This window comes from Tiliqua scincoides, chromosome 7 (assembly GCF_035046505.1).
Source record: "Tiliqua scincoides isolate rTilSci1 chromosome 7, rTilSci1.hap2, whole genome shotgun sequence".
Classification (NCBI taxonomy): Eukaryota; Metazoa; Chordata; class Lepidosauria; order Squamata; family Scincidae; genus Tiliqua; species Tiliqua scincoides.
Genome location: NC_089827.1, coordinates 77,187,748 through 77,200,060, shown reverse-complemented (window position 1 = coordinate 77,200,060; position 12,313 = coordinate 77,187,748). Strand labels below are relative to the sequence as shown.

General features: G+C 46.3%; 1 pseudogene; it reads left to right on the top strand.

Moving 5' to 3' along the window:
• The first annotated feature begins 285 nt into the window (after positions 1 to 285).
• On the top strand, positions 286 to 407 carry LOC136658272 (5S ribosomal RNA; annotated as a pseudogene).
• The last annotated feature ends 11,906 nt before the right edge of the window (positions 408 to 12,313 follow it).

Sequence of the window (12,313 nt, the reverse complement as noted above, 5' to 3'; positions counted from 1 at the left end):
TTGTCTCCTGAGCCCCTTTTTTTACCCTGGGCCTAGGTACAAGTTACCCCCTATACATCCTCTCATGGACCCTCACCCTTTCACACAAAAATACCATTAAATCTGTAATAATTAGAAAAGATTTATTAGAGATTTATTATTTATAGTGAAGTTTTGTGGTTGATACTTTGTGGTTGAAGATTTGTGGTTGAAGATTTGTGGTTGATACTTTCATGTCAACTTGCTGGCTGTGGGAATATATTCTTAGTCTGTCCAATCTGTAGTATCCCAGTTCCTGATTATTATTACTAAAACCACACTGTTACCCTGCACATGCCCGATCTCGTCTGATCTCGGAAGCTAAGCAGGGTCATGCCTGGTTAGTACTTGGATGGGAGACCACCTGGGAATACAGGGTGCTGTAGGCTTATACCATAGTCTTTCGAGACTGAAGGTTGCCAACCATCTGTCTCCATGATGACCTGCAGAATGCTTTCTTGTTCATGTCTTTCAAATAATTCCATGAATCTAAATCCTTTTTTAAAAACCCTTGTAATTAATCCCCCTTTCCCCCTATTGGTTGACACTTTTAACTTCCTAGAAGTCCTTGTTAAGTTCAGCACAAAAAAGAAGCAAAAATCTGTCAATATTCTGCAGACAGAAATATCCTGCAGATAGCCTTTGTATGTGTGAAACACTATAATTAGAAAGAGCACATGAGTTTGTGGATTCATCTTCTCTTCCTGCCCAGGATAGGTATCCTCCTTCCAGTTTCAATGCACTTAGCAACTGGGCAACCAAACCTATCCTTTGGGTCAAGGGAGTGGGATAGATTCTGTTCCATTGCTGACCCACAAGTGCAAGGAATGGGGATTCTTTGAACAATGTAAGTAATTTTAAGTTAGGGATTCTGTAGGTAGATTGCATTTGGGCAGCATTTTTCAAACTCTGGGTTTGGATGCACTAGGTGGGTTGAAAGCCAATTTCTGGTAGGTCCCAATTCATTTCTATATGTATTTTATTTTTAATTTATCAGACTTGATGCTACTGTGGTATGTGACTGCATTTGGGGAAATGTAACATACTTTTAAAAAGCTACGATGTATGTTTTTTATAATGATAGTCAGTAGAGCTTATTCCCACTGAGTGTGGATAGGATTACAGCCTTTGGGATGTTTGGGGAACTTTTTTAAAAACAGATTAGCAATTGCTTGGGAAGATTAGGAGGGTTCTTCTTTATTTTAAATAAATTTTTAAATTTAAACTTATCATACACATTTAATTTACTTAATTGATTTGATTTTGTCATATGGGGGTGTTAAAAATTTTCCTGAAGATTTCACCTCCAGCCACGACATCACTTCCAGGTTAATTATATCATTTCCAGTAGGTCCTAACAAATTGTTATTGCCCAGGTATTCCCCCCACAAGCATGCGTGACACAAAAGACTTGGTTGAAACAGGGCCATGATCTATTCCATTACAAGGCTGTGCAGCAATTGGTGCAATGGAACGGGTTCTGAATATACTCCATCCCCTTTTAGTGCGGGCACCTAACTAGGAGGAGACAGTTCCTATCTGAGCCCTCCTTTGGGTGAACCCACCTTGACTCAGAACCTGAGCTTACCCAAAGCTCCCCCAGGTTCTTTATCACCAACCCCTGGAAACGGGGTCCAGCCAGCTGAATTGTTCTGCCCACCCTGAGCCGGGAAGCCACAAAGGTGAGCATCCCAATTCCATTTCGGGGTCAAGCCAGGCTGCCCCCGATCTGGGTAGCCTCGGGGGTCAGCACTGGCCTTAACCCGGCCTGTTGCTTGCCTGAAGGTAGACACCAGTTCCTTATTTCTTCTCCCGTTCCCGAACTATCCTGCCACATGGGGGGGCTAGCCTAGTGCTTAGCATCGCCCCACCCCATCTGAGTCTTTGCAGGACCCATTGCAAGTCTGACAAGAAGATATGGTTCCCGACCTCTGAGAGATGCACGTCATCTCCCCTGTAAAGGAGAGGCAGAGAGCTTGCTATATCTGGGTGGCGAAGAACCAGGCCACCAGCTGCCAACACTTCCCTCCCCAGGTGCGCATTCACCCTCCTTCTGGCTCTATCAACTCCAGCCGGGCCTGTAGTACACCTCCACACCCGAAGCGGAAGCAGATCCGACCAAATGATGATCAGACCAGGCATCCAGCTTCTCAGTGTGGCGAGGTCCTCTGCAGCCTGCTTTCTCAAGGACAGTCCCATCCTCAGGCAAAGGTCATTACTGCCAAGGTGTATGAGAAGCACCTGGGGAGGAGGAGCTCCCTGTATACACTCATATACCATGGGTAGTAACTGCCCCCACTTCATCCCTCTTCTGGTGGCCCACTGCACTAAAAGCTGTCCTCCAAGGCCCAGCTGAGATCCAAATTCACTCTTGAGAGCTTGCTTGTGAGCCCAGAAGACAATGGAATGGCCACAAATCAGTGCCCTCGCTGGCAGAGAAAGGCCCAAACCTAACAATTAAAGAAGGAAAAACAAAACAATGTAAGCAAACACAAATAATCAGGTGATAACTAAGACGACCTGCCTGCCTTGGAGAGCATGTAGCTCTTAAATGCCCAAGATCTCCACCTACCTATTCTTTTGATCTCCCCACTATCCCAACCCATGCCAGCAGCAGCTGTTGCTGCCCCTATCCTAAACGAATGAAGGACAAACTTGGCTGAGTCCCAGCCAAGGCCATCCAAACACTTCCTCACCACAGCCAGGAACTGAAACCTGGTGAGCGGCTCCAGCCTCTTCTGCCTGGTGAGGGGCTCCAGCCTTCTCTGCCCCATTGGGGGACCACTGTTGACATCTTGGGATCCGCTCACTTTGTGCGCCTCCTGTGCTACTTCGGCCCCATTCCCAGCACAACGGTGCTCTTTCCACTTGTGCACATGCCTCTTTGAGCCAAATATTTACGCAGCCCTGCCACCAGACAAAGTGGGGAGTTCCCTCCCCATTCAGTTGGATCCACTGTCCATGACCAACCTGGTCTGTCTTCAACTGCCTCAGCCTCATGCCAGCCTGGGTCCAGTGTACATCCGTGACCCGTAGGGCACACTCAGGGGAGTCCCACCTACCGAGTGGAAGTCCCCCCCAAAAAGGAGAGGGGTGGCAGCCCTAAACAGCAGTGCTTCAAATGGAGTGGAACAGACTGCACTGAATGATTCACATAGTGAGGCCAGGAGGTCAAACGTAATAGGCTGCCTACTATCCCCTCCCTTAGGGGACTCACGTGACCACCCTGTTAACATTCTCCTAATGTGGAAATCCCTGGTGCAGTCAGACAGCCTGCACACCTTAGCCTCAAAAGCCAGGGCCGCCAAGTGGCCACCAAGTGTATTACTTGCCCTGCCGTTTGACCTGAGTCTCACTAAAAACTGCATCACATGCTCCAGGGGGGTGGGCCAAACACTTGGGAGGCCAGCAGTAGCCCTGAAGCCCTCAAACTTGCCTACTCTCCTTTTATAACTTGACCAGGTGCTTGGGGCCAGGGAGGCATTCACTGCCCTGCTGACTTCTCACACCGAAGGTTCCAGAACCACTGGGGCATGGGGTCTGGCTCTTCCCTCGCGCAGGGTGCCAACTGGCAAAAACGCTCCTCCTGGAAATATGAGAGAGCATCAGCTATCCCATTAGACAAGCCCGGCACATGCCTAGCCACAAATAACATGTTAAGATGTAGGCATTGCAGTACAAAGGCACATACTAAATGCATGACTCTTGGGGACCGGGAGGTTTGCCGATTTATAACATGAAATACTGCCAAATTATCGCACCAGAATTGCACTGTGGAGTCCTTAAACCCGAACCCCCAGAGTTGAACAGCAACTGCGATGGGGAAAAACTCTAAAAAGGTCAAATCAGCTGTAATGTCCGAGTGCCAACTAGAGGGCCATCTGCCAGCGCACCATCTTCCTCGAAAATAAACCCCAAAGCCTGTGCCGCCTGCAGCATCTGAGCGGACTTGCAGCTTTTAGGAAAATAGCCCACATGCCCATATCCTCCCACATTGCTGGTGTCACTCTGATCCGGTGATGAGGCTTAGAAGCCCCTCTAAGAGTATTTGTCCACGTAAAATTGGTTATCGAAAGCAAATCCTAGCTGGCAGAAATCACCTGGGTGGACTGGCAGCAGCTGAAATGCAGACTCAACATAGCATATCGCCATTTGCGCCCAAGCCTCACAACCTCTGAGAATAGCCAATGCCTCGTCAAATGACGTGTACTGCACCAAGCAAAAATCCTGCGGTATACCATCATTCACTGAAGCACCCCTGGGGAATGAGAGGTGGTGGATCAGCCAGTATTCCCCGGTGTCTTCTTGGGCACTACACCCAAAGGAGAGATGCAAAGGTGTGGCAAGGGAGGTAAATGAAAAAGGGGCCTAGGACCCTGCCTGCATCAATCTCCCTACCTTTCTCCCTTCTCACCACATCTTCCAAACCAGCCACTGAATTCAAATTATTGGCCCAAGCTGCGACACTAAGTGAGTCCTTTACAGATGTTCAAATCACATTAAATGAACACATAGGGGAATAACATTGCCAATGGCCCAGAACTCATTCCCAGAGCAGGAGGCAGAGCATCTTCATTTAATGCAGGTTTAGATGTCTGCAAAGGCCTTTTTGTTCAGAATGTGCATACTATCAGATGGGTGCATGTGTAATATGGGTCTAGTAGTGCTATAGGAGTTATGAAACTTCAATTGGCAGACAGTGGACACATGGATTGGTGGTTGAATTTTAACAAAAAAATTATGGCAGGCTTAAGGAAATTCTTAAGGACTTAAGAAAGTCCTAGGCCCCCATTTCCTTACCCTATTTTTGCATAGGCAGCCCCCAAATAACCTTCAAAATAAATAACCCCAAAATAAATAGCGGCTAAGAGGACCAAACCCAAAAGGAAGGAAACCTTGCCATCTTGCTTATAATTGCAATGAAATGCACAAGGAGAGGGGAAGACTTTTTTTTGAGACTTGCTTTTTACGACTTCCCTGCTCATAAACCCACATTAACTGGACTCCCACACTAAAGACCTGCCTTCTTTTCAGGTGTTTGAAAGGCAAGTTAAGACATTCTTGTTCAGACAGGATGGGGTTCACCTTTTTTTTTTTTTTAATGATTATTTCTCTGCCTTGAATATGTGACTTTATCTCTTGCAGGGTGACCGGACATCCTCTTTTTCTAGGACATGTCCTCTTTTTTAGTTTTGTGTCCTATGGTGGCGGCTCTATCATTACCCTTGCGTATATGCGGCAGCCAGTCAACCAATTTGACCAATTTTTGTCAACTTTCCTGTGCCTCACAACCTCAGGGACTTTTGTGGGTTCCCCAACCCCAGGAGAAGTCTCAGGTTCTTTATGAAGCAAAGAAAAGATATCCACAAACTCCCCTTTCCAGATATTCTCCTTCACTGACAAAGCCAGGTGATCCCCGAGAGGGGTGGAGAAGAAACTGGACAGCTGCAATGCTGTAACTCAATCCCCTGCTGGTGCTGGCTGAGCTGTGAGAGGCTGTGGTGACTGCATCTACATGTACCCTTGACTTCAGAGTTGGCAGGCAAGGCGGCCAGTGCCACCGAGTTTGGTGGCGGACCTGCAGGGCCTCCTTTGTCCTGCCACACGTGGGCGCAAACTGTAGCCTCTGCCGCAGAGCCCTGAGCCCCCTCACTCTGTGACACTATAAGCCCAGGTTGTGTGATGGCCACTGCAGTGGTACATAAGAACAGCCCCACGGGATCAGGCCTTAGGCCCAGAGGCCCATCTCACAGTGGACCACCAAATGCCCCAGGGAGCACACCAGATAACAAGAGACCTCATCCTGGTGCCCTCCCTTGCATCTGGCATTCTGACATAGCCCTTTTCTAAAATCAGGAGGTTGCACATACACATCATGGCTTGTAACCTGTAATGGATTTTTCCTCCAGAAGCTTGTCCAATCCCCTTTTAAAGATGTCCAGGCCAGACGCCATCACCACATCCTGCAGCAAAGAGTTCCACAGACCGACCACACACTGAGTAAAGAAATATTTTCTTTTGTCTGTCCTAACTCTCCCAAAACTCAATTTGAGTGGATGTATCCTGGTTCTGGTGTTACGTGAGAGTGTAAAGAGCATCTCTCTATCCATTTTATCCTTCCCCTGCATAATTTTGTATGTCTCAATCATGTCCCCCCTCAGGCGTCTCTTTTCTAGGCTGAAGAGGCCCAAACGCCATAGCCTATCCTCACAAGGAAGGTACCCCAGCCCAGTAATCATCTTACTCGCTCTCCTTTGCACCTTTTCCATTTCAACTATGTCCTTTTTGAGATGTGGCGACCAGAACTGGACGCAATACTCCAGGTGTGGCCTTACCATCGATTTATACAACAGCATTATATTAGCCGTTTTGTTCTCAACACCTTTTCTAATGATCCCAAGCATAGACTTGGACTTCTTCAGTGCCTCCGCGCATTGGGTTGACACTTTCATCAACCTGTCCACCACCACCCCAGTAGCTAGTAGCTTGTCCCTCATGCCCTCCTACCCCTTGGGATGTGAGTGCGGTAATCACCTGTGCTCCATGTCTAACCAGAAGTAAGACCCGTTATACTCAGTGGGACTTACTCCCTGGAAAGTGGAGCAAGGACCGGAGCCATATGGTCCAAGCCTCTGCATGCCTACTCAGAAGCAAGCCCCATTATAGCCCAAGGGGCTTACTGCCTGGAAAGTGGGGCGAGGACTGCAGCCCTATGGGCTATGCTTCTGCATGCCTACTCAGAAGCAAGCCCCACTATAGCCCAAGGGGCTTACTCCATGGAAAGTGGGGCTACAGCCCTATGGTCCATGCCTCTGCATGTCTACTGAGAAGCAAGCCCCACTATATTCCATGGGGCTTACTCCCAGGAAAGTGGGGCTTAGGATCGCAGTCTTACAGCCCAAGGCCCTGAATGCCTACTCGGAAGCAAGGCCCATTCTAGTCCATGAGACTTACTCCCAGGAAAGCGCAGCTGGAGTTGCAGCCCCAGAGCCCCAGTCTCTGCCTGGCTCCTCAGATGTAAGCCCCATTACAGTCCCTGGGGCTTACTCTCCTGAAAGTGGGTGACCCTCTGCAGGCCTGGCGGAGGCACTAAGCTGACACCCGCCTCCAGGGCTGCACTCATGCCATGGGGATCCAGAGGTTGCCTGCTCGCTGGGACACCTCTTGTAGCCTGGGCTCACCTGCTAACTGAGCACAGGGAGCCGCAGCAGAGCTGCAGCGCATAGCCGGGTGCCTGCACCTTTCGCAGGTTCCAAGTCACACGGCCTGCTCCCACATGGAATGCACTGCAACCCGCCACCTCAGGCAGATGGGGAGAGCCCAGGATCAGCAATCTGCCCCGTGCTCGCAGAGCCCCTCGCCAGCAACCCCAGGTGGCTCCGCAGCAGGCGGGTCATGCTCTCCCAGGAAGCAGCAGCAGGAGCTGCGAGTACCACGTGTGCTGAGGCCAGAAGTGAGACCTGGCTCTGAGCTGGAAGGCGGCAGCCCTTTCCCTCCACTCGCAGGGCATTGGTCCTGAGACCAAGGTGGCTGGATGGAGTCAGGTCAGTACTGTGCCCACTGCTGCCGAGGAACAAAGAGGCTGGGAAAGCATGGGCGCCAGCCTTTAAACTACACACCCCAGCTTGCCCCCTCGTCTGACCAATAGCTACTCACTACGTCATGCAGGTGAGGAAGCGGACAAGTTTCCCTTCACCTGCATTAATAGCTGGAGGGCTTTTCTAAAAAGTGGATCCCAGTGCTAAAAAGTCTGAGAACTACTGCATTAGGGAATTGTTATTTTCCTAGTTCATTCTTCTATCTTCAAATGTGTGTGTGGGGAGGGGTAGTGAGCTGAGAGAATATGAGTAGCAATCCAACTCCATCTTGTAGCTGTTAATGGTTACTATTTCCATTTGATGAAAACTTTGTGCTTTCTGGCCAAGTTAGGGCATTTTCCATTCATCTGTTTGCATCTTTATTATCCATCTGTCTTTTTCATTTTCTTTAACCTTTTTTCTTTAAACTAGTAACATTTCAACCCGCTGTCTTCCTGGTCCATGTTCACCTGGAAACATCTTTTTCTGTTTGGAAGCAGCCTTTCACATTCACATTCTTTCCCAGTTACTTCCTTCACATACTTTCCCAGCTTCCTTCTCCCAACTAGGTGCTTATCTATGCCAGGAAGCTGGTCTCTCATTGCTTCTGGAGGCAAAAGAAGGATGGTTCCAATTTATATTGTAGAATGTTCAAATTGCAGAGCAAACCCCACATCTAATGTATTGGGAGGAGATAGGGTAACACTTTATACATTCAATGAAGTGAGCTCTATTCTACAGTAAGTTCATTTGTCTTTAAATTGCCAGGACTCTTCATTGTTGTTTGCAGGATTCCAGCCTGACTTTACGGAACAAAAAACCCAGAAAACACCCAAAATAATTCTTAGAAATTTATTACATAATAATAGTAATTATAATAACATAAGAAACATAGATCTCTCTGTGTGTGGGAGGGAGGGTCATATCACAATTTCAGGGGTTGGGAGTTATGACAGCCAACTCCTTCCATACCCTGAAGGAGAAATCTTTTCAGTAAATCCATATAAAAAGAGTAAATTCAAACTGACCTGCTAATTAAAAAAAAATTGAACAAACAAAAGGGACCATGCATGACTGGATGTGACAGATGAACTGTGATGGGTGCCAGTGTATGCCTTTTTACATGCTTGTGTTTATGAGTGGAAAATTAAACCAGAATTTTGTTTCTGTCTTCAAATGGCAATAGCTAAAACAACTCTTTGCCTCAAATAGAGTAGTATTGAAGATTCCATTCCTTGCTTGCTTTAAAGTGTAAAAATATAAACTGATGTTTATGCACACAGATAATGAATGGATTTAATAAAAACTTTAAAAAGATGCAAAACAAAAATCTTGTTCTGATTTTGTACATAAGGTAACAAAAGCCACTGAGAAGCCATGAAAAGAAATCACAGTATCTTCATGCGCAGCCTGGGCTTCCCAGCTACATACCTGGGATTGGTTTTTGGAATGACCCTTGCATAAAATGGCCTGGTCAGGCAGGGCTCTTTTTCCTGCCTTCTCTGTAATGGCTTTTGGGAGTTAAAGGTATTACTTGCTCTTGAGAGCAAGTTTGGACATAATGTGTAGAATAAAGTGAGGAACAGTATCTACATATTAAGAACAATATGCTTTCAGTTAAAAACAAAATGATGAACTAGTTCTGCTGTGATGGGAAAGAAATGGATATTTGCAAAGCCAGAGTGGGGACAAAATGGTTGCTTCCAGTTGAGTAGCCACATGCAGCACAGGTGAAAAATGAAAGATTTCATAACTATGAAAGCAAAGGAGACAGCAAATGAGATGAGTGCTTGATGCAAACTGCTGAAGTGGCACTCAAGTCATGCTCCACTGTATGATGGGGCCGCCCATCTCTGGTGTACAGGGGACTGGTGGTGGGAGATGTCAGCAGCTTGTGGCCTACTCACAGTAGCAGCTGGACAGAGGCTGATACTGGATGAGAGGGGCCCTTTAGGGGCCCTCTACTGCTCTAGTAGAGTTCCTGTTGCATTCTGATGATTCCATGAATCTCTGAAGCCACACTGCTTCATGGTAGAGCTAAAGGTGCCTGTATGCAGTGGGGAAGCTGACATGGCAGAATAAACTTTCTCTCACTTCATCACAAAAGGGGAATTCTGAGGTGTCCCAAGTGGAAACATAGCAGTGTTCTTTTCCCCCAGTCCCTGAAACTGAACTAAATTTGATGCTCTGCCTCAACCAGGCTCTTCTTTAGACAGGCACTGATAGTTACCAGCTCCTTTGGGAATTGGGTGGAGTACAGATTAGCAGTTAAATGAGAGCTTGGAAAGGCAGGTGCTTTTGATGATGTTGGTGATGATGTCATCACAGAGCACACTGGAGTGGTCCAGGTATGGTACAGCTCTGTGCACTCCTCTCAAAAATTAGAGGGAACATTGCTTGATTCCAATGACCAATTCTAGGTCTTTTCATAATGGCAGGTGGAGAGTCTTTAGGTTGGCCCAGTTCTGAAAATTAGTTCTGAACATGCAACAACAATATCTATAACTGTGGTAAAAGAACAAGACTGGAGAATAACAGTTTAATATTTTTTAAAATGCTTTCTGTGTGCCAAGAATGTTGTATGTATCTTAATGTTAACATTACAACAACCCTGTAAGGCAGTGTTACCCAAACTGTGGGTCTCGATCCACCAGTGGGTCATCAGGTAATTTTTGGTGGGTTGCGAAATGTTTTGAAACTTTTTAAAAAGTTGCATGCATTCTTGCCCAGTTTGCAAAAGAAAATCATCAGTTGCTACGAGGTAATCTTCATACTCCCAAAATAAAAAAGTCACATTTACCAATTTTCTCTAGTAATTGGCATGCTATAGATCACATGTGAACACAGTTTCAGCCTTTTGTATGGCCTGGAAGTCCCTGCATATCTTCCTCTCCAGTTCAGCCTTCTGGATACCCTGGAATAAAGGTTTGAGGGAACTATACTTGAGCTCCATTTCTCAGTCAAGCAAATGTCCACACACACACACACGCGTGCGCACACACAGAAACCTCATATAGAAAGTCTCTAGCAGCCTCAGGAGGACTATTATTAACAAATACAATAATCTTTCTAGATCTTTTTCTGTCTAGTTGGTCACAATAGATTGTTGTTTTTAAAAGTGGGTCTCGATGCTATAAAGTTTGGGAAGCACTGCTGTAAGGTATTATTGTCCATATACTGTAGCTGGGGAAGACTGAGGCTGAGGGGAGTGATTTTGCTAAAGTCTGTCTAGTGAGGTGATGTACTTAATCCATAATGCAGAGTTGCAGAATTGTGAAATGAAAGATAGCTTCTAACCTTTACATAAATAAAAAGGTGGCAGAGACTGTGGTGATTCACTTAAGAGAACAATTAAATGAACATGTTTCCTTCAGCTCTATTCAATAAATCTAATTTGGTGTTGTTTTTTTTCTTTACTTACTAGATTAATATAATGCACTTCTGTTAAAGCACTCAGGCAGTATTTGTTTTATAACAATAACATACAACCTTCCAGTGCATTGGAAGACAGTTACAGAAAAGGAACACATTTCAAAAGATTCAGAAAGAGATTCTGTATCAGGTTTCTGTGACATAAGCAGAATTTTCCTTTGTGTCGTGCCTGACTGAGACTTAGCCATGGTGTCCCCATGACTGGGGCCTCAAGACCTCAGACATGCATTACAGGGATCACGCAGTGTTTGCAAACACAGTTATGGCTGCAGCTGCTTAGTGGGATGCAGAGTGGACCCCACACAGGGATGCTCTGTTGGCCTTCCTGACAAGCAGCAGAAATAAGGTTGCGCTGCTCTAAAGCCCTCAAGAGGAGAAAACAAAGCATAAGGGAGGGGGAGGGCTCTTTAGAAAGAGGAGGAAGGCATCCAGCTTTCCGAGTCCCAAAGTGAACTTCCTGCAGACAAGTTATGATCTGCAGTCTTCAAGCCTCCAGCAGCAGGAGGAGGCTGGGTGCAGGCAGGGTCTCTTGGCATTGCCCCTGAAACAGCCGCAGAAGGGGACAGAGACCAAAAGTCCATGACAGCATGAACTTGAAGGAGAGCCTGCATTCAGGAAACGAGCCAGAACTCCAAGAGAACTTACCAACTGCATGGCAGTAAAAAGAACAGCCATTTTAGAGATGCAGCTTCTCCACTGATGTGAGGGGTTCCAGCCTGACTGCAGGTGTGGAGTGCAGAAGCAGAGAAAATGCAGAACATAATAGGTGAGGTTGAAACAGGAGCTCTGGGGTTGGATGAAGCAGCATCAACAATGAAGTTATATATTCCATAAATATGATACTAGGAAGAAGAAAAATGCCAACAGGGTTGTAGTTACTTTGAGGTTGTGCTTTTTTCTTTAAGGACTTTATATAGGGAAATTTCCAGAAAGGCAGCAAAGCACTGCCTCAATGGAACTTCTTGTTTGAGACCACTTCAAGAAACAGATGTTGTCTCTGACTTGGAAGTTAGAAATCCTTGTCAGGTATTATATCTCTCTAAGATGGAAATGAAGCGGACAGACAACTAACTTAACAGAAAAGGTGAAAGTCAATGTGGGGAAGTGGCTGAGTAAGCAATGAGTTGGAGACAACTGATCAGCTTCTGGCCTCTTATACTGTCATTTTGCCCCAGTATTGTGTTATGACAATAAGTTGCACCCTATAGGCCTACTCCCTACTACACAGAGAAGAATATTTTGGATCAGAGAAATACAGAATCTGAGAAAGTAGACATAGTATAGCC